This window comes from Scyliorhinus canicula, chromosome 12 (assembly GCF_902713615.1).
Source record: "Scyliorhinus canicula chromosome 12, sScyCan1.1, whole genome shotgun sequence".
Classification (NCBI taxonomy): Eukaryota; Metazoa; Chordata; class Chondrichthyes; order Carcharhiniformes; family Scyliorhinidae; genus Scyliorhinus; species Scyliorhinus canicula.
In genome coordinates this window covers 38,439,279-38,459,245 of record NC_052157.1, presented here as the reverse complement: position 1 = coordinate 38,459,245, position 19,967 = coordinate 38,439,279, and the positions used below count along the sequence as shown (strand labels likewise).

At 48.1% G+C, this 19,967-nt stretch overlaps 1 long non-coding RNA gene across 1 annotated transcript in view; it reads left to right on the top strand.

Annotated features, from left to right (window-relative positions):
* LOC119974738 overlaps positions 1-19,967 on the top strand; it is a 69,450-nt gene that overhangs the window by 3,030 nt on the left and 46,453 nt on the right. Inside the window, exon 2 of the long non-coding RNA XR_005462566.1 lies at positions 16,133-16,263. This is a non-coding gene — a long non-coding RNA (uncharacterized LOC119974738). The remainder of the gene's footprint in view (positions 1-16,132; positions 16,264-19,967) is intronic.

The following is a 19,967-nucleotide window of genomic DNA, read 5'->3' as shown; positions in this document are numbered from 1 at the left end:
GTAAAGTTTTGGTCTCCTTGTTTAAGATGGGATTTATCTGTATTGCAGGCAGTTCAAAGAAGGTTTACTCGATTGATTCCTGCGATGAAGGGATTGAGGAAAGATTGAGCAGGTTGGATGTAAACCCTCTTGGGTTTAGCAGACTGACAATGATCTTTTTGAAACATAGGTCAGGATTCTCCATTTCAGAATCTAAGGGCTGAATTTGTCGCCCCGCCGGCCGCAAGAAAGCCACAGGCGAGCTGCGTAGAGTGGAAAAATCCATTGACGTTGGGTGGGATTCTCGTTCGCCGGGTGACCGCAGCCGATAAATCCCGGTGAACTTCTATGCCAAGTTCCCGGAGCAGTTTAGGACCCGTAAATGAGCTAGCACCAGTGCCACGTGCAACACGATTGATTCCAATGACAAACGATGTCTGGTTCACCAAGGTCGGGATTGCCACTTGAGAAGCTGACAAGTTGGAGCCGGTGTGGTAAACCACTGTTACACCTGTATTAGGTGATGTAAGGTAGGACCTGTACTACAGGTTCGCCGGTAGTTCCTGTCTGCTGGCTCCACCCAGTAGGTGGAGAATAAATATGCGTGTCCTCATTCAGCAGCAATTTTGCCAGCTGCTGTGGGAGGCCACACATCTTAGAGCAATAAAGCCTCAGTTGTATCCAACTCTAGTCTTTGTACAATTGATCGTGCATCAATTTATTGCCCTAAGATTTTCTAAAAGATGGACCTCTGAATCAAACCGGATCGCCTGCAGCTGGATCCACAATCAAGCGACGCCAAAAAGGACTTTAATCACTGGCTAGCTTGCTTCGAGGCATATATCAACTCAGCGACCACCCCTGTTCCGGAGGCTCAGAAGATACAGATCCTGTACTCAAGGTTGAGCTCCAACGTGTTTCCGCTGATCCAGGACGCCCTGAACTACGCCGAAGTCATGGCACTCCTCAAAGAAAACTACGCAAAGAAAACGAACACGCTCTTCGCCAGGCACAATCTCTCCACTCGCTCTCAACTCCCTGGTGAGTCCATAGAAGAATTCTGGCGGGCCCTACTCCCACTCGTCTGGGACTGTGACTGTCAGGCCGTTACGGCCACCGAACATTCCAATCTTCTTATGCTGGACGCGTTCGTAACGGGGATTAGGTTGGACCTCATACGCCAAAGACTGTTAGAACCTAGCTGAAACAAAGAAGCTAGCGCTCTCCATGATGGTCGCCTCACGTAACATCCAGGCCGACCTCACGAGCCATGCGGCCCACCCCTCCTACCCCTCGTGGGCCCCACAGACAGCCGCCCCAGTGGGGGCCTTACCCAGCCAGTACGCCTGCGCCACACACCAGCCTGCGCACCCCGGGGGTCCCCGATGTTACTTCTGCGGCCAACAGAAGTACCCTCGCCAACGCTGCCCGGCAAAAAGGGGCACTTCGCCACAGTGTGTGCCAGGCCCGTGCAGTTGCCGCTATCGCCCCCACCCCTCTAGTCTACATACAATGGGCGCCGCCATCTTCATCTCCCCAGACCACGCGCGGCCAGTGGGCGCCGCAATCTTCACCTCCCCGGACCACACGCGGCCAGTGGCCGCCGCCACCTTCTGCCCCCCAGTCCACGTGCGGCTCATGTGTGCCGCCATCTTGTCCATCCCCCGCAACGTGCAGCCCATGGACGCCGCCATTCTGTCCCCCGTAGGGACTTCAGGTGTTGTCATCTTGTCTCCCCCACGGGACATGGACACCGACAGCATTCCAGGACCTGGGCCCCCCAGGCTCCCCATCATCCGACGATCCAACGATTCGTGGTCAGCGACGACCGACCACGAATCGCCTCAGTGACGATCGACCACTCTTGTCCGCACAACCTGGCCACCACATCGACCAGTGTGAAAATCAATGGCCACCTGACCTCTTGCCTGCTGGATCTGGGAGCACCGAAAGCTTCATACACCCGGATACGGTAAGGCGCTGCTCCCTCGCGGTCCACCCCGCCAACCAAAGAATTTCCCTGGCCTCCGGATCCCATTACGCGGCGATCCAGGGGTTCTGCACGGTCACACTCATGGTCCAGGGCGTAGAATTCAGCGGCTTTCGCCTCTACGTCCTCCCTAACCTCTGCACTGACCTGCTCCTAGGCCTGGACTTGCAGTGCAATCTCCAGAGCCTAACCCTCAAATTCGGCGGACCCCGACCACCCCTCACTGTGTGCGGCCTCGTGACCCTAAAGGTCGATCCGCCTTCCCTCTTCGCCAATCTAACCCCGAATTTCAAACCCGTCGCCACCAGGAGCAAACGGTTCAGCACCCAGGACAGGACCTTCATCAGGTCCGAGGTCCAGCGGCTGCTTCGGGAGGGCATTATCGAGGCCAGCAACAGCCCCTGGAGAGCCCAAGTGGTAGTCATTAAAACTGGGGAGAAACACAGAATGGTCGTGGACTGCAGCCAGACCATCAATCGGTATACGCAGCTTGACGCATACCCCCTCCCACGCATATCTGATATTGTCAATCAGATTGCACAGTACCAGGTCTTCTCAACGGTAGACCTCAAATCCGCCTACTACCAGCTCCCCATCCATAAATCGGTCCATACACCGCTTTCGAGGTGGACAGTCGTCTCTACCACTTCCTCAGAGTTCCCTTCAGCATCACTAACAGGATCTCGGTCTTCCAAAGGGAGATGGACCGAATGGTCGACCGGTACGGTTTGCGGGCCACCTTCCCGTACCTAGACAACGTCATGATCTGCGGCCATGACCAGCAGGACTACGATGCCAACCTTGCCAAATTTCTCCACACTGCCACTCTCCTCAACCTCACCTACAACAAGGAGATGTGCGTGTTTAGCACGACCCGCCTAGCCATCCTCGGCTATGTGGTCCAGAACGGAGTTCTGAGGCCCGATCCCGACCGCATGCACCCCCTCATGGAGCTTCCCCTCCCTCACTGCCCCAAGGTCCTCAAACGCTGCCTGGGGTTCTTCTCGTACTACGCCCAGTGGGTCCCAAACTATGCGGACAAGGCCCGCCCACTCATTCAGTCCATCCACTTTCCCCTGACGGCCGAGACGCAACAGGCCTTTGCTATCAGAGCCGATATAGCCAAGGCCAGGATGCACGCAGTAGACGAAACTCTGCCCTTTCAAGTAGAGAGCGACGCATCGGACATCGCCCTAGTTGCCAGCCTCAACCAGGCAGGCAGACCCGTGGCATTCTTTTCCCGCATCTTTTCATGCCTCAGAAATTCGGCACTCATCCATCGAAAAAGAGGCCCAAGCTATCATTGAAGCTGTGCAGCATTGGAGGCATTACCTGGCCGGCAGGAGTTTCACTCTCCTCGCTGACCAACGGTCGGTAGCCTTCATGTTCAATAACAAGCAGCGGGGCAAGATCAAAAACGATAAAATCTTGCGGTGGAGGATCGAGCTCTCCACCTGTAATTACGAGATCTTGCATCAACGAGCCCCCAGATGCCCTATCCCGAGGTACATGTGCAAGCGCACAAGAAGACCGACTCTGGGTCCTGCACGACAGCCTTTGTCACCTGGGAGTAACTCATCTGTACCATTTTGTCAAGGCCCACAATCTGCCCTACTCTGTCAAGGAAGTACGGACAATCACCAGGGACTGCCAGGTCTGTGCGGAGTGCAAGCCGCACTTCCACCGGCCTGACCGTGCGCGCCTGGTGAAGGCCTCCCGCCCCTTTGAATGCCTCAGCATGGATTTCAAAGGGCCCCTCCCCTCCACCGACCGAAACACATATATTCTCAGTGTGGTCGATGAGTACTCCAGGTTCCCCTTTGCCATCCCATGCCCCGCGTTTGCCACTGTCATCAAAGCCCTAAACACTATCTTTGCTCTGTTTGGTTTCCCCGCCTATATCCACAGTGACAGGGGATCCTCATTCATGAGCGATGAGCTGCGTCAGTTCCTGCTCAGCAGGGGTATCACCTCCAGCAGGACGACCAGCTAAAACCCCTGGGGAAACGGGCGGTAGAGAGGGAGAACGGGACGGTATGGAGGGCCGTCCAACTGGCCCTACGGGCGAGGAACCTCCCAGCCTCTCGCTGGCAGGAGGTCCTCCCTGATGCACTCCACTCCATTCAGTCATTGCTGTGCACCAAGACGAACAATACACCCCATGAACATCTCTTTGCCTTCCCCAGGAAGTCCACATCCGGGGTGTCGCTCTCGACTTGGCTCACAGCGCCAGGACCAGTCCTGCTCCGTAGGCACGTCCGACTCCACAAGGCGGACCCGTTGGTGGAAAGGGTGCAGTTGCTCCATTCCAACCCCCAGTATGCCTACGTGGCGTACCCAGACAGCCGCCAAGATACTGTCTCCCTCAGGGACCTGTCACCAGCAAGTTCCACACACACACACCTCCCCGGCCTGGCGCCATCCTCCCCTCCCCCGGCACTCCCAGCATTAACCCCACCAGGACCATCCGTCCTTCCCCTGCCCACGCCCGAGGATGAAGAGGATTTCGGTACGCTCCCGGAGTCACCGAACATCAGGCCAGCACCGATATCGCCGCCACCGCTACGTCGATCCCAGCGGAACATCAAGGCACCGGACCGGTTAGATTTCTAACTGGCACCTGACTTCAAAAGACATTTTTTTTGTTTTCTGATCAAATACTGTAAATATAAATTCATCTCTTGGGTGTGGGGGAGAGCATCCATACAGCCGGTGTCACTCTGCACAGCCATGAGCCACGGTAGGTGGGCAGTGGAGTGTGCAGCAAGATGGCTGTCTTGCAGGCCATGAGAATGGTGGTCTATGCCTGTGCACCACTCCAGTCCGGGGGGTTGTCCTGATGCCATGGTCCTTCCCCTGATCACCCCCCCTGGCCAACCATGCCAGCAGCAGGGCCAGCTGCCCACAGTCATGTCTCCGGGAACATGTCCTAACTCCGCCCTCTCCCTCAGCAGCCACGGTGTCTGTTTCCCGAATTTTGAAACTAGAAATAAAACTCGCCATCGGTAATTCATCTTGGTAGAGGCGGAGCGTCGTGCAGGCCCCGGAGAATACCGGGTCGGGCCCATTAATGATATGCAAACGGCGTTTACTGTATGTGTGGAGTAGAATGCATTGACACCACTGTCGAGACACCAGGGCATGGCAATCCATCAGGTATCTGGCGCCGGCCACGATTTTCGGCCCAATCGCGTTTCCCGATTCTGGCGTCATTGGACGGAGAATCCCGCCCATAGTTTTCCGAGAGTGATTGACAGAGCAGATACTGTGAGAATGTTTCCCTTCAGGGGCAAATCTAGAACGCATGGGCATAATTTCAAAACAAGTGATCGCCTATTTCAGGCTGGGCTAAGGAAGAATTTCTTCTCTTCGAGGGCCATTAATCTTTGGAACTTTCTATCCCAGACAGCAATGGAAACTGGGTCATTGAATACATTCAAGGCTAAATTTGATTTTTGACCTACCTGGAAGTGAGCGATTATGGGGCACAGGCAGGAAATCAGATTAAGGTCACAACACGATCAGCCATGATCCTATTCAGTGGTGGAGCAGGCTCGAAGGGTCAAAGGACCTACCCCTGCTTCTATTTTTCATGATTTGAACTCCACTGATCTCATTCCTCACTTGGCCTCACCAGGAATGTAGGAAGTCAGTCCTGTTCCTCCTGGTCCATAGGCAAACCTGGAAGCAAGGGAACATCAGTGGTGTCCTGGTCAATAATTAAACCTCAATCAACATCAAAAGAAACAAGGTATCTGGTCATTATTGTCATAATATACACCAGTATATCATGGTGCAGACACACGCTGATGGACATACACTAGGACCAATCAACATCACAAATACCGTAGCCAATCACCAGTTAGAACACACGCACTATAAAGACAGAGGGCATCACTTTTCCCGCTCATTCTGGATGCTGCCTCTCAGAAGCACAAGAGCTCATCAAGTACAGTACAGACTCTCACCACGTGCTGAGAGATTCAACTGGTTCAGACAGGCACAGGTCTCTAGTTAAACTAACATCATGTAAACCCACAGTTATAGTATGTCTAGTATTTTATAAGAGTTAATAAAATAGTGTTGAACCTTCTTCAGTGTTGGTGGCATATGTCTGCTTCACGAATCCACAGTGCCCAAGACTTCAATTATCACATTGTTGTCTGTGGGAGTGCAATCCATGCAAATTGGCTGCCACATTTTTTTAAGTTCATTTATGGGATGTGGGCATCGCTGGTTATGCCAGCATTTATTGCCCATCCCTAGTTGCCCTTCAGAAGGTGGTGCTGAGTTGCCTTCTTGAACCGCTGCAACATTACAACACTGACTACGCTTCAAAAATAGCTTAAATTGGCTTTGGGGCACCTTAAGGTGCTGAAAAACGTTAAATGTATCCAAGTCTTTTTCCTTTCTTTCAAGTGAAATTTTAAATATAATTGCCTGCACATCTTATGGCCCACGATCCCGCTCCCAAAAGGTCTGGCCATCAAAGGAACAACCAACCCCAATCTGAACAGTTGAACAGGACTCCAAGAATTTGGGAAAGCCCTTCTCTCAAGAGCGGGTTAACGTCAGTCCCATCAGGAGAAATTAGAGAGTTAAGTCTTTTTGTTAAACTTTAATTGATCAATGGGCCATCTGATGTCCCCCAGGAAGTTAATGTGAGGCTATTATTTCTGTCAAAGATCTTTAAAATCAAGCAAGGTTTTGATTGCGTTGGCACAAAGGCCTAGAAATTCGGTGGGGTCCCATTTTTTGGCAATTTACCTGCAGAGAGTTAACAAAATAGAGTGGGGGTGAGGGTGGCTCCAGTGGGGTGGGGCAGGCAATGGAAAGTATCTGGAATCTAGAATCTTTACAGCGCAGAAGGGGGCATGCGAGTCTGCACCGAACCCTGGAAAGAGTACCCTACCTCAGGCCCATGCCCTGACCCTATTCCTGTAACCCAATAATCCCACCTAACCTTTTGGACACTAAGGAGCAATTTAACGTGGTCAATCCACCTAACCTGCACATCGTTGGACCGTAGGAGGGAACCGGGGCACCAGGAGGAAACCCACGCAGGCACGGGGAGAAAGTGCAAACTCCACACAGTCACCCAAGGCAGGAATTGAACCCAGGTCCCTGGTGCTGTGAGGCAAGGCCTAAAATGTTCTGGATTTTGGATGTCTGAGCTCAGCATGGTTAGATAGTCCCGTGTTAAAACATGCACATGTTTTTATGCCCATGTGTAGGTATGTGCATGGGTAAGATCGCGTTGGGGGGTGGATCGGGAGGAGGAATGGCTGAGCCTCGGTATAAGATTGGAGGGCATTCGAAGGTCGAGTAAGAAGATTGAGGGTATATTGCTCGGAGTTTTGGAGAGTATTCGGGGAAAGTGGGCTGCAGGTTTTGCGACCAAAGGAACAGGAGTGACAGTGATTAAAGAGAGCACCAATCTTCTTTTCATTTGGTGCTGCATAGCGTTGATTTTCCATGAGTCAATCAGCACTGTACTCAGAGACACCATTTCCTCCCCTTGGTTTTTAACATGAGCATAAATCAATTTTCACTGACATTAAAATGCTGATTAGAAAATCTAAGCTTTGGGGCTCATTTTCAACAGCTGGCCACCTGATTCTTCACTAATGACATGGTGACGAGCAGAGGAATGTTTTTGGGATCAAAGGACACCCACTTTCCCACCTGACACTCCATTCTCAGACGGGCTTTGAAGTAGATGCCCAACATTCCTGCTCAAAACAGCTCAGAAGGTGGGCAATTTCAACTTTTCATGGAGGACAGAGCAAATTAAGAGCTTGTAATGCCTTGTATTTCCAGCTGTGAACAGCCTAAAAAGCTTCAAATTTCAAGGTTTTTATACGATCAGAAGAATTCCTCCTCTACTTGCTCCCACACAAATCTTCTTGCCAGTTGCCAGCGTGACCCCATGTCTCCAAGAAGCTGCCCATTCGGAGATTGCAGCACATCAGAACAATGAAAACGATTCAGGCCTCCCAACAATGCCGAGCAAATATCACGGGCACAGTGCCAACATCACACCCATTTTGGACATGACTTTAAAATCTCCCCCACTGTGTAAATAACATAGCAAAAAAAAAAAATGCATTTGCTTTCAAAGCACTTCTTGCAATTGCTGAAGTACTTGTGAGGGACTTTGTAAGGTGTTGGCCTAGAATTGTGCCCCAATGAAATAATTCAAACAGATATTTCTGGTGGAACTTAAAGGACGCTCCCTGCAAGTAATCAGATCAGGACTGACTGAAGTTGTGTTTTTTTTAATGTTTGTTACTATTTTAACTATCCCAGCACAATGAAATGCTCGAACTACTGGAAAATGCAAGTATAAAAGAAAGATCATTTATTTATAAAAGTAAGTCCATTTATTTGCACTTTTCATAACCTTAAGACATCCGAAAGCACTTTATATCCAATTAATGCTTTGAAAGTCATTGTTATGTGGTGGCGTTGTGGTACACCTATAAGTGAGTGCAATTTCTGTTTGCATACATCACTAGAGAGGAAATGAAGCAATGTCTCATGTGATTCAGAACTAGGCCCAGATTTTTACCATAGTAAGAGGATCTCCCTCATGCCAAAACGAAAATGCCCAAAAAGTGCAAATCTTGAACCCCAAAGATGGCACTTGCAATGTTTGCCAGGGTGCATGGGAGCAGAGTGCATTTCAATGATGTGCAGTTTATGGAGGCAGCTAGCCATTTAAATTATTAGCTGCTTCCATTGAAGGGGGCGTTTGGTAGGTCAGGACGTGAGACCCAAAGTCTGCCAACTAGAGCTGATAAGAGCAGACCTAAACTTTGTAAAATCATTAAATAGCTAGGTATACCCCTTTGTATAGATAAGGTACACCTTTGGATCTTGTCCAGGGACACCTTTTATGTACTTGATGAAAAGTAATTTGTTGAAGGAATGTGTGGTAGCATGGCCCCTTTAAAGGATGATACTTCGTGGGCCATGTGACCAGTTCAGAGCTTATGGGGACAGAACGTTGGAATGTTAACCTAACAGGTGTTCAGGCGCAGATCTGCTGTTGTGGTGTAGCCAGTTAGCTTGGGTGTCAGGGGAACAAGACCTGTGTAGTAGTTGTACTGTTCTGTGTGTATAGTTCTTCTTAGTTAAATAAATCACCATTTTGATTCTTCACTGCCTCATCACTTTCCTCGCAATACAGCAGAATGTAAACATGATAAATGTGTTTTTATGAATCAGAGTGTTTTTTCAATGTAGTGAAGTCCGCGATAGACACTGACAACTTTATTTTATCGATTTTATTTTATCTCATCTCTGCCTGGATCCAGAGATCTGCCTATGGTAGATACTAGGCAAGTTCACATGGTCGGTATATGGGCAATGAGTGGTGGATGGAGGGGCATGGGTTGGTATGTCCTGGTACCACATTGGCATAACGAGCCATAAGGATGAGCATAAGGGCATAAGTTGGCCTGGAGGGTATGAGAGGACAAGCAGGTGGGGCAGCTGCATAGATTAGCACTGGGGCTATAAAGAGTCATGGGGATGGAACAGGGCATGCAATGGCATGGATGGGGCATGGGGAATGTGTGCACCCGACCCGGGAGAGAAAATCTGGGTAAATCTGTTCTAAGAAAGCTACTAAACTCAGACATCCATGTCAAGTTCTCTAACTGTGTAATCCTGCTCCAAGCTTCTGAAATCTTTAATAAATAAACCAACATATTTTTCTGTTAAGCATGCTTGGTACCTTGATGTCTATTCGCTGTGTCATTGCAAAGAGAGGAAAAACACAATGGGAGACACAACAGACAATTTTCACACAAGGTCCTACAAAGAGCAATGTGATAATAAACAGATAATTTGCTCTGGTAATATCGGTTAGAGGATAAATATTGACCAGGACAATGGATAGAACTCCGCTGCTCTTTTTCCAATACATTCACCTGAGAGGGCAGACTGTGCAATGCCTTATCTAAAATGACACCCTTGATATTGCGCTCAAATTCCCGAAGTGAGACTTGAAATTGCAAGAGGTTGGTTGCAGTTGAAATATCCGTTACCCCTCGCCGGCGACAGGAAGTGGAGGAAGAGTAGACAGGAGTGGCTGCGTTTCGGAGAGTTCCACTTGGCCTTGGAAGAAGGAAGATTATTTCCAAATGGCTCAACTCATAGGCCGGAATTTTCTGGCCCCTGTGTGGCGGGACTCGCCGTGGGGGTGAGCCAGTCAAAAGTCCATTGACTGTCAGCGGGGCAAGGCGATGGCTGCATTGGATGGGGCTGGAAAATACCACCCACAGGGTATTAGTGAGGGGGAGCAGAGGAGGAGATTGTTGATCTCATGGCCGGCCATCACAGGCCTGAAGCTCACTGCATTGTATTGTCTGTGACAATTAAGATCACCGCTGCCTTGAATTGTAATGCACCATAATGATTTGTGGTTTGAGCTGGGGACATGAGCAACATTGGTCAAGCTGCAGTTTATGTCATAGCTGTGTTGTTTGCCATGGATAACTAATTAATCTTTTTGCCCCAAGATGCCAGGAGAGAAGAGCTGTGTGTTTTTCAGCCATTACAGTGTTCTCACAAGTCCAGTGTGTGTCTTTGACTGCACACATGAGGCCACTGAGGCTATCATCACCCATCGACCTGCTTGCCATGTTCTCGAAGTGGACACAGTTTCACTCCTTTTATTAAAGCAAAATACTGTGGATGCTGGAAATCTGAAAGACAAACAGAAAATGCTGGTAAACTCAGCAGGCTTGACAGCATTTGTGAGAAAGTGAGTTAACGTTTCAAGTCTACATGACTTCTTCAGAGCTCCTTGAATGTTCTGCTGACCTATAACTACCGGTAACCATTTATTCAGGCCCATTCTGACAGCTCTGATGAAGCTTAGACCCGCTGCAATTCCTTCCCACTTCGGAAAAGAAGAACACGTGCCCTTTTGGGTGAAGGGTTATTATCTTCAGAATTGACTGATGATGTTAATCCAAAACCTAATGAGATATATGGAGGTTTGATAGAACAGCAATCATGACGTAACCAGTTCTGAAACAAATGTCATTGTTTAGTGTGACCCTGAGTTTGGCCGCAGAGCAGTCCTGTGAGGGTGTGGAGCTTAGTGCTGTGTACTGCTCCTGTATAACCTAGCCCTGTAATGGGTTAATGTATAGTTAGTGACAGATAATGGGGGTCATCCATCATGTAAACAGAAGGCGTTGATGCTAAAGGGGGCTGTATCCAGCAACCTAATAACATTTATTTCCCTGAAATTGTTTGCCCTCTCACTTCCATCACAAACCACACCATGTCCCAACTGAATATCATCTGGACCATACCATCCACCTTCCCAGCAACAGGCGACCAAATGATTTTCCAAACCATTGTTTCATTTCATGCTACCTGGCTTTACTGTGTCTTCAGTTACCACAGACACACTGGCCAAAATTCTCCATCCTTTGGGATTCTCTGATAAGCCGGCAGCAGCCCCCTCCCCCCCCCCCCCCCCCCCCCCCCCCCCCCAATGGCCTCCCCGGCGGTATGGGATGACTTCAATGGGAAATGCCATTGACAAACAGCAGAAAGAGAGAATCCCGTCACCGGTGAACGGCGTGCCGCTGAGAAACACACGGGTGGGGAACCAGAGCATCTTGTCATGTGTAATCATTACTGTTAAATGAATATAATTTCATTATCAAAAGGCAAAATAAACATCATTATATTTGCTATTTTTGCTTTTGACTGCTCCTCCCATGTGAAAATTGCCCCGGTGGTTTCAGCCTGAGAAGCGGAATGTTGCTGATTGGCCAATGAGGACTTCTGAGCTGCTGCACGGTGATGACTTCTAAGAATCTGGGTCTGAAGGGACTGGTGGAAAACTGCATGAGAGACAGTTCATATTCAGCAGTGACTGCTGCCCTGTCTGATCTCCACAAAGCAAGGTTTTGGAGCAAGGTCATCAGAGCTCAGGCAGTCTGCGTTGGTCACTGGCTGAGGGAATGATGGGGGGATCCAGCAAGCTATCATTGTGGGCGTGGATGCTGGAGTCCAGTGCCAGAGTGGCATCATGTGAGCTGTGATCAGTGGTGGCGGTGCCAAGAGACTCCTGGATAGAGCTGCCAGTTGCAATGTCCACCAAGCTGAGCACACCATCCACCATATCCTGCCACATTCTGGTGCATTGAGCCATAATGCCACCAAGCAGACATTTGTTTTTGATTTGATTTATTGTCACATATATTAGTTGATGCACTATCAATTATGATGAGACGAGAGTAGAGAGTAATCGAGGCTTTATTAAGCAGAGATATGTTGCCTCCTACAGCTGCTGCCGAAATGGCTGCAGCTCAGTGAGCACACACATTTATACTGCGCCTACTGGGCGGAGCCAGCAGGCAGGGATCTACCCCGTACCTGTAGTACAGGAGCCTTACTGTATTACTTCTCATATGTGTAAAATATACAAACAGTGGCAGCACCAGGGGCTGGTTTAGCTCACCAGGCTAAATCGCTGGCTTTCAAATCAGACCAAGCAGGCCAGCAGCACGGTTCGATTCCTGTACCAGCCTCCCCAGACAGGCACCGGAATGTGGCGACCAGGGGCTTTTCACAGTAACTTCATTGAAGCCTACTCGTGACAATAAGCGATTTTCATTTCATTTTCATTTCAGCTGTAGGAGGCAACACATCTCTGCTTAATAAATTGATGCACTATCAATTACAATGAGAAGAGAGCAGAGAGCAATATAGGCTTTATTAAGCACAGATGTGTTGCCTCCTACAGATGCTGCCGAAGTGGCTGCTGCTCGGTGAGCACACACATTTATACTCCACCTACTGGGCGGAGCCAGCAGGCAGGGATCTACCCCCATACCTGTAGTAGAGGGGCCTTACTGTATTACTTCTCATGTGTGTAATATATACAAATAGTGGTGACTACCACATTGGTATACAGTGAAAAGTATTGTTTCGCAAATGCTATACAGACACGCATACCGTATATAGGGAAAGAAGAAGAGACTACAGAATGTAAGAGAGTTATAATTAAGTTTTTGAAGTATAGAACGAGAATAAAAGATAGAATTAGAGGGTATGCTCGGCACAGCTTGCAAGAAGTTGCCTCATTCCGGCGCCATCTTAGATTTCTCTGTGTCACAGTTTGTCAGTTCTTATGCAGATACAAGAAAGCCTCGAGCAATTGTAGTCGTACAACAAAGTGTGTTTTCTTAAATTCCGGGCTGATGAAGTCTGTACCTCTGCCTTCAGCAGAACTTGGACCTGAGTTTGTACCATGGATAGTCATTGTGTAGTCTGTGTTTGCCATTATTGTCACTGATCACCGGTGATAAGTGAATTCTCTCTCTCTCGTCTCCACCATCCCATTCTCCATCACAACTGGTGTGCAGATTTCATCGTTGGCGCTTGAGAAAGATTGATCAAGTGACAGCGCATCTTGGTGAGGTGATTCTCCCCTCCATTTCCTGTGAGTCATTTGAGAAATGGTGCAAAGGACAAGGGTCAGGGAGTAATGGTAATGGTAGATGTCACAGTAGCAAGTGAGTGGCAGCCCAATGTAGCACCAGGATGCCACACTGCCAAAATGTATGATTGCCTGAGGGCAGAGACAAATGGACAGACAACTTAGATGACCACCAGTCTTTCCTTCCTGATGCTTCTCCTGCTGCTTGTTCCATGATTTATGGGGTTTTCTATCTCTCGGCCCTTAACCCCACCATCGCTGAATCATTGAACAGACGTGGCAGAGGATGACAATTGCAGAAAGTCCCAAAAGCCCAGCTTAATTTTTCTAATTTAATTCATAACCCGCTTTAAGAGGCACTACTAGCTTGCTTCAAACAGGCATTGTCCCCACCAGTATCCCAGCCCTCGAAGGTGTCGGGTGCCGAGCAACCCCATGGGCAGTTTGTCTATGAAATTTATATGAGACCAAACCCTCAAAATAGCAATGTGCCTTGTACCTGTCACGGGCGCTTCATCATATATTGGTATGACCTGTTGGCATATACTGGCACCGTTTATTGGTACACAAAAATTACACTTGCATCTTGTTGATGTCAATGAACCGTAAGTTGCGCAAGCTCTTGAGGATGGAGGTCTTGGGGCCGAGTGGGTAGCATCCCTGCCTCTGAGCCAAAAGGTTCAGGTTTGAGTCCCACCTCGGAATTGATGGCCAAGGAAGGTGCATTCATAACGTGGACAAACAGGTTGAGTGTCAACTTGCAAATCCTTTCAAACATGCCAATGGCTGATGGTAAGAGGAAGGAGGGACTCCTGCTCCCCCAAGCTTAATATAGAGTGGCGACCTTCAACCTAAAAGCCCCTGGCAACAGAGTAGTAACCTGTTCTGAGAGTTACCAGTCTAACTTAGTACATCACTAGGTGTGGGAACAGAATTGGAATGGAATTTCATGAGGATATCTGTAAGATTGCAATATTCAATCATAGAATCTCAGAATACAATATGCATTACAAAGTAGAATGATTACTGCTAACCTGTTGGCCCATTAATGTTGACTGCTGAGAATCACCTCATGAAGCCAAAAGCATTAAAACTGTGATGGAATTATGCATGTGGTTCTCAATATGAAAAACAGACTGAGCACTTGAAGTGTGCCATTTATCACAGAAGGGGACGCAGTGGCGTTGTGGTATTGTCGCTGGGCTAGTGATCCAGACACCCAGTGTAATTCTCCGGGGAACTGGGTTTGAATCCCACCACAGCAGATGGTGAAAGTTGAATTCAATACAATTTGGGAATTAGAAGTCCATTGCCGTAAAAACCCCATCTAGTTCACTGCTTTTCTTTCGGAAAGGAAACCTGCCATCTTTACCTGGCCTGGCCGACATGTGTCTCCAGATCCACAGCAATGTGGTTGACTCTTAAATGCCCTCTGAAATGGCCTCGCAAGCTACTCAGTTCAAGCAAAACTAGAGATGAGTAATAAATGCTGACTCAGCCAGTGACACCCACATCACATGTAAGAATTTTTTTTTAAATTCTATCAACAAATTTTTTTGTGACTGGTGTTCTGAAAGAAGTACTTACAGAGTATGGAGGAATATATCATTAGGTCACTATAACAACGATTGGTGGCATCACATTTAACCTCCATTTAAAAGACTATTGGGAATAAAGTACCAGGTAGAGAGGGAATAAAGTGCGGTTTGGAGTTGGCCCAGCAACAATCATTTGCAACAAAGATTCTAAATGACTCTTTGACTTTAGGCATTTTTCAATAATTTCCCAATTAAGGGGCGATTTAGCGTGGTCAATCCACCGACCCTTCACATCTTTGGGTTATGGGGGTGAGACTCAGGCAGACATGTAGAGAATGTGCAAACGGGCAGTGACCTGGGGCCGGGATCGATCCCGGGATCTCGGCACCGTGCGGCAGCAATGCTAACCACTGTGCCACCGTGCCACCCTGACTTTAGGCATTTTGCTGTCAGAAGATGGATTTGGACAGTTTGTTTCTGTTTTTTAAAAAAGTATTTTGGCTTTGCAGATTACAGCCAGTCTGTTGAAATTTCATCTCCGAGGGCAAATCCAGGATAAAACACAATTTAACAAGGTGTTGAACTTGGGTAGGGGGGGGGGGGGGGGGGGGGGGGTTGCGGGTACATAGAACATAGAACATAGAACAGTACAGCACAGAACAGGCCCTTCGGCCCTCAATGTTGTGCCGAGCCATGATCACCCTACTCAACCCACGTATCCACCCTATACCCGTAACCCAACAACCCCCCCCCCCCAACCTTACTTTTATTAGGACACTACGGGCAATTTAGCATGGCCAATCCACCTAACCATAGGATAATTGGGATAAATTATCCAGACCCAGAATAGCCTGATCCACTGGGCCTATCCAGACTGAAGATATCAGAGAGAGGGTATAGGGTGGATACGTGGGTTTGAGTAGGGTGATCATTGCTCGGCACAACATCGAGGGCCGAAGGGCCTGTTCTGTGCTGTACTGTTTTATGTTCTATGTTCTATGTTTAACACTGGTGCAGAAGAAAAATTGATGCTTTGACATTCAGAGAGCATTTGCTGACATTTAACAGTGAGGCACTGGTCTGAAAATGCACTTGGGTTTCTCAAGTGGCAATGCTTAACATGTGTGTCTGTATTTCTTTCCACCATTTTAGAATAAGGAGAATTTCAAACCATCATGGCCCTTGCTTGTTTGCCAGTAGATTGATTCCTAGGAGGAAAGATTCAGGAGAATGGGTCTATATTCTCTGGCAAATCAAAGAATGGAAGGTGATTTCATTGAAATGTATGTTATATTACGTGATCGTAATACATCGTTACTCTTTTGCTTACTTCCAGAATGGTCTGATGGTCGTAGTTCAGTGTTCAGTTTAAGCAAATAACATTTAGTGAATAACGAATATAAATAATAATGAGTTTGTTCACTCTTACCCATCAGGTTTGCACCGACTCACTTAAGCCTTCACTACAACCCTACCCCCTGAACCCAATAAACCGTCCTAACCATTTTTTTGGACACTAAGGGCAATTTAGCATGGCCAATCCCCCTTACCTGCACGTCTTTGGACTGTGGGAGCAAACCGGAGCACCTGGAGGAAACCCACGCAGACACGGGGAGAAAGTGCAGACTCTTTGTAACTATAACTGATGATAAAGTAAATAAAAAGAAGTATTAATAATGTTTAACTACACGTGCCAACAAAGCTATATTTCTCGAACACTCTGCTGTCTAGTCACTACTGATATGAAGAGGTGGGAAGATCCTCTCAGTTCAGTTTATTAACATGGATCTGGTACTGCCATCTAGCACCATGATACAGTTGTCAACCCTTTACATACCAGCAGATATGCAGATCACTCCAATGTACACAATTCGTCAAGGCTTGACATGGTAGATGCTGAGGGATTCCCCTGGCTGGAAAGTCTAGAATCAGGAAATATGGTTTCAAAAAGAACAAAGAACAAAAAACATTACAGCACTAAATGGCAGAGCGGGCTTGAGGGCCATATGGCATATTACTGCTCCAATTGTTAAGGTTCTTGTCTGATTGTAGGGGGGAGCTTTGTGCAATATTTTCCGTTGGACGGGAGTCACATGCAGTAAACCCTCCAATAGTCTGAAACAGGCTCCACCATTGATAGAACTGATGAAGTTGGGTGGGACTAGACTTTTGTGGAGCATAAACAGCCTTTTAGACCATTTAGCTAATTAGCCTGCTGCTATTTTGTAAACTCTTTGTCATTCTCATAATAAGGCCTTATCATTTGAAGCAAATTGCCCATCACAGAGGGTGGGAAATTTGGTGCCGACACTGCAGTATCTGGCTGGCACACATAGGTTAAGTGGAAGAGGCAATCATGAGAGGAGGGCCACTCTGTGTTGAACAGATTGCAACAGGTCAAACTTTGTGGAGCCAGGTGAATTATTCAATGCCATTCCTGACCTCCTAAGAATCAGTCTAGAAGCTATTTTCTCGAACTTTGTAAGTGAGACCTACAATGGTTTCTCTGAGGACTGTGGTTAGGTCACTCAGTGCCAACTGTCAATGGGTGGAATATGCATGTGAATCATTTTGCCAATTTAATATTGCATCAAGATCCAGTTGGCATTGTTGGATCCCCAAATAGTTTGAGACAATGAGTCTTCTCCTTCAATGGCTCCAGCCAAAATCTGCTACATTCCCCAATGCCATTGGATGGAGGAAATTAAAATTAGGTCCATAGTGGGCTGCATATAACAAGAGGAGAGGACAGTTTTATCCATCCCCCCCTCTCCCCCCACCCAACCTTCCTCCGACCCCGGAAGCAAAGCGAGCCTGGAGCTAATCAGCTCCACACTGGCCACCTCCCATGTCAATCACATTTTGAGGATAACTAAACAAGGGCCAAATGGAATTTCCGCCCCTCACAAAACACAGTAATGTGCACAGCTGTGATTGAAATTGGGGGATGAAGAAGCCCAATGGATGCTCGGCGCTAGCTAAGTCCAGTGTCTTGGGCAGGGAGGGTATCGACAGGTCAGGAAGGAGGGTGCTGGGGTGTGGAGATTGCATGGGGCGGGATTGGTGGGTTTAAGGCTGTGGGCAGGTGGGAAGAAAGGGGTGGTTCTATATTTCAGACCTGCCCCCCTGATCAGCAAAGGCCAGCCCCCAAAGATAGAACACCCTTTCTACCTACCCTTTGAATTAATTATTTTAAAAATCAGATTGTCCACTCCCGCCAGGCTGTCGGCTAGGTCACTTGGGAACAAGGTTAATTGACCCTTGACTTTCATTTTAAATATGGTTGGCAGGCGGCTAATTTCAGTGCCTGCCCGCATCCCACATTATTGGGGTGAGCTCAGGAGTGGGTGAGAAGGTGTTGGAGTGAGAACATGACCGGTGGGAGGCATGTAAAATTCAGCCCAGTGACATTTCAGGGCTAGAATTTAACCATCACTCATATGATGGAAGAAGAAGAAATGGCTGCTGAAGGAAACCTATGAACATCTGCAACTGCAATGACATTACATGCTAGCAGTGTCCAGCTTCAATTTCAGATTTCCGGACAAATGTGAGGTAATGCATTTTGGAAGGTCTAATACAGGTGGGAAATGTACAGTAAATGGCAGAATTCCTTAAGGGTATTGACAGGCAAAGGAATCTGGATGTACAGGTCCACAGGCCACTGTAAGTGGCAAAGCAGGTGGAGAAGCTAGTCAAGAAAGCATACTGCATGCTTGCCTTCATCAACTAGGGCTTTGAGTACAAAAATTGGCAAGTCATGCTGCAGTTGTATAGAACCTTAGTTAGGCCACATTTGGAACATAATGTTCAATTCTGGTCGCCTCACTACCAGAAGGATGTGGAACTTTTGGAGAGGGTACAGAAATGGTTTACCAGGATGATGCCTAGTATGGAGGGCATTAGCCATGAAGAGAGGTTGGATAAACTTGGTTTGGTCTCACTGGAATGACGGAGGTTTTGTAGAAATCTACAAATTTATGAGGGGCATGGGACAGAGTGGATAGAACATAGAACATAGAACAGTACAGCACAGAACAGGCCCTTCGGCCCTCAATGTTGTGCCGAGCCATGATCACCCTACTCAAACCCACGTATCCACCCTATTCCCGTAACCCAACAACCCTCCCCTTAACCTTACTTTTATTAGGACACTACGGGCAATTTAGCATGGCCAATCCACCTAACCCGCACATCTTTGGACTGTGGGAGGAAACCGGAGCACCCGGAGGAAACCCACGCACACACGGGGAGGACGTGCAGACTCCACACAGACAGTGACCCAGCCGGGAATCGAACCTGGGACCCTGGAGCTGTGAAGCATTTATGCTAACCACCATGCTACCCTGCTGCCCCTAAGGATAGTTACAAGTTTTCCCCAGGATTGAAGGGCCTGTTCCTGAGCTGTACATTTATTTGTCCTTTGTTCTATTCCAATCCATTTGGTTTAAAATTACACAATGGGGCAATAACAGAAACTTGGGATTCAGTCTGGGTGACCCTGGAGATGTCTGGATATGTGAGGTGGGCAAGCCTGATTGCTTGCTACAGTGCCCTGGCACTTTGTTGAAGTTATTCTTTTTATGAAACAAAAAACAGCCCTCCAGCACTCACTCCTCACACACCTTTAACTTTCCACACACCACTCATAGCTCATAGATGCTAACGCATGCCCCCCCCCCACATCCCAGAGTACTTCATACCCCAGTACAACCCCATGTCCCTGTATCCATTCACCATGGCCCCTCATACTCCCCATGCCACTAAATGCCCCTCTATCCAACCCCCCATGGCCCCACAAATCCCCTATGACATCCTATGCCCCCATGCCCACCCTCATACCTCCTTTGCCAAACCATACTCTCCATTCTCCCCAAGATCCTTTATAGCCCCAACGCTAATAGTGCAAGTCATGAAAAATCATGTCACCCACCCACCACCCTTAGCCACACCATTCCAACTCACCTAATGTACGCCATAGGCAAAC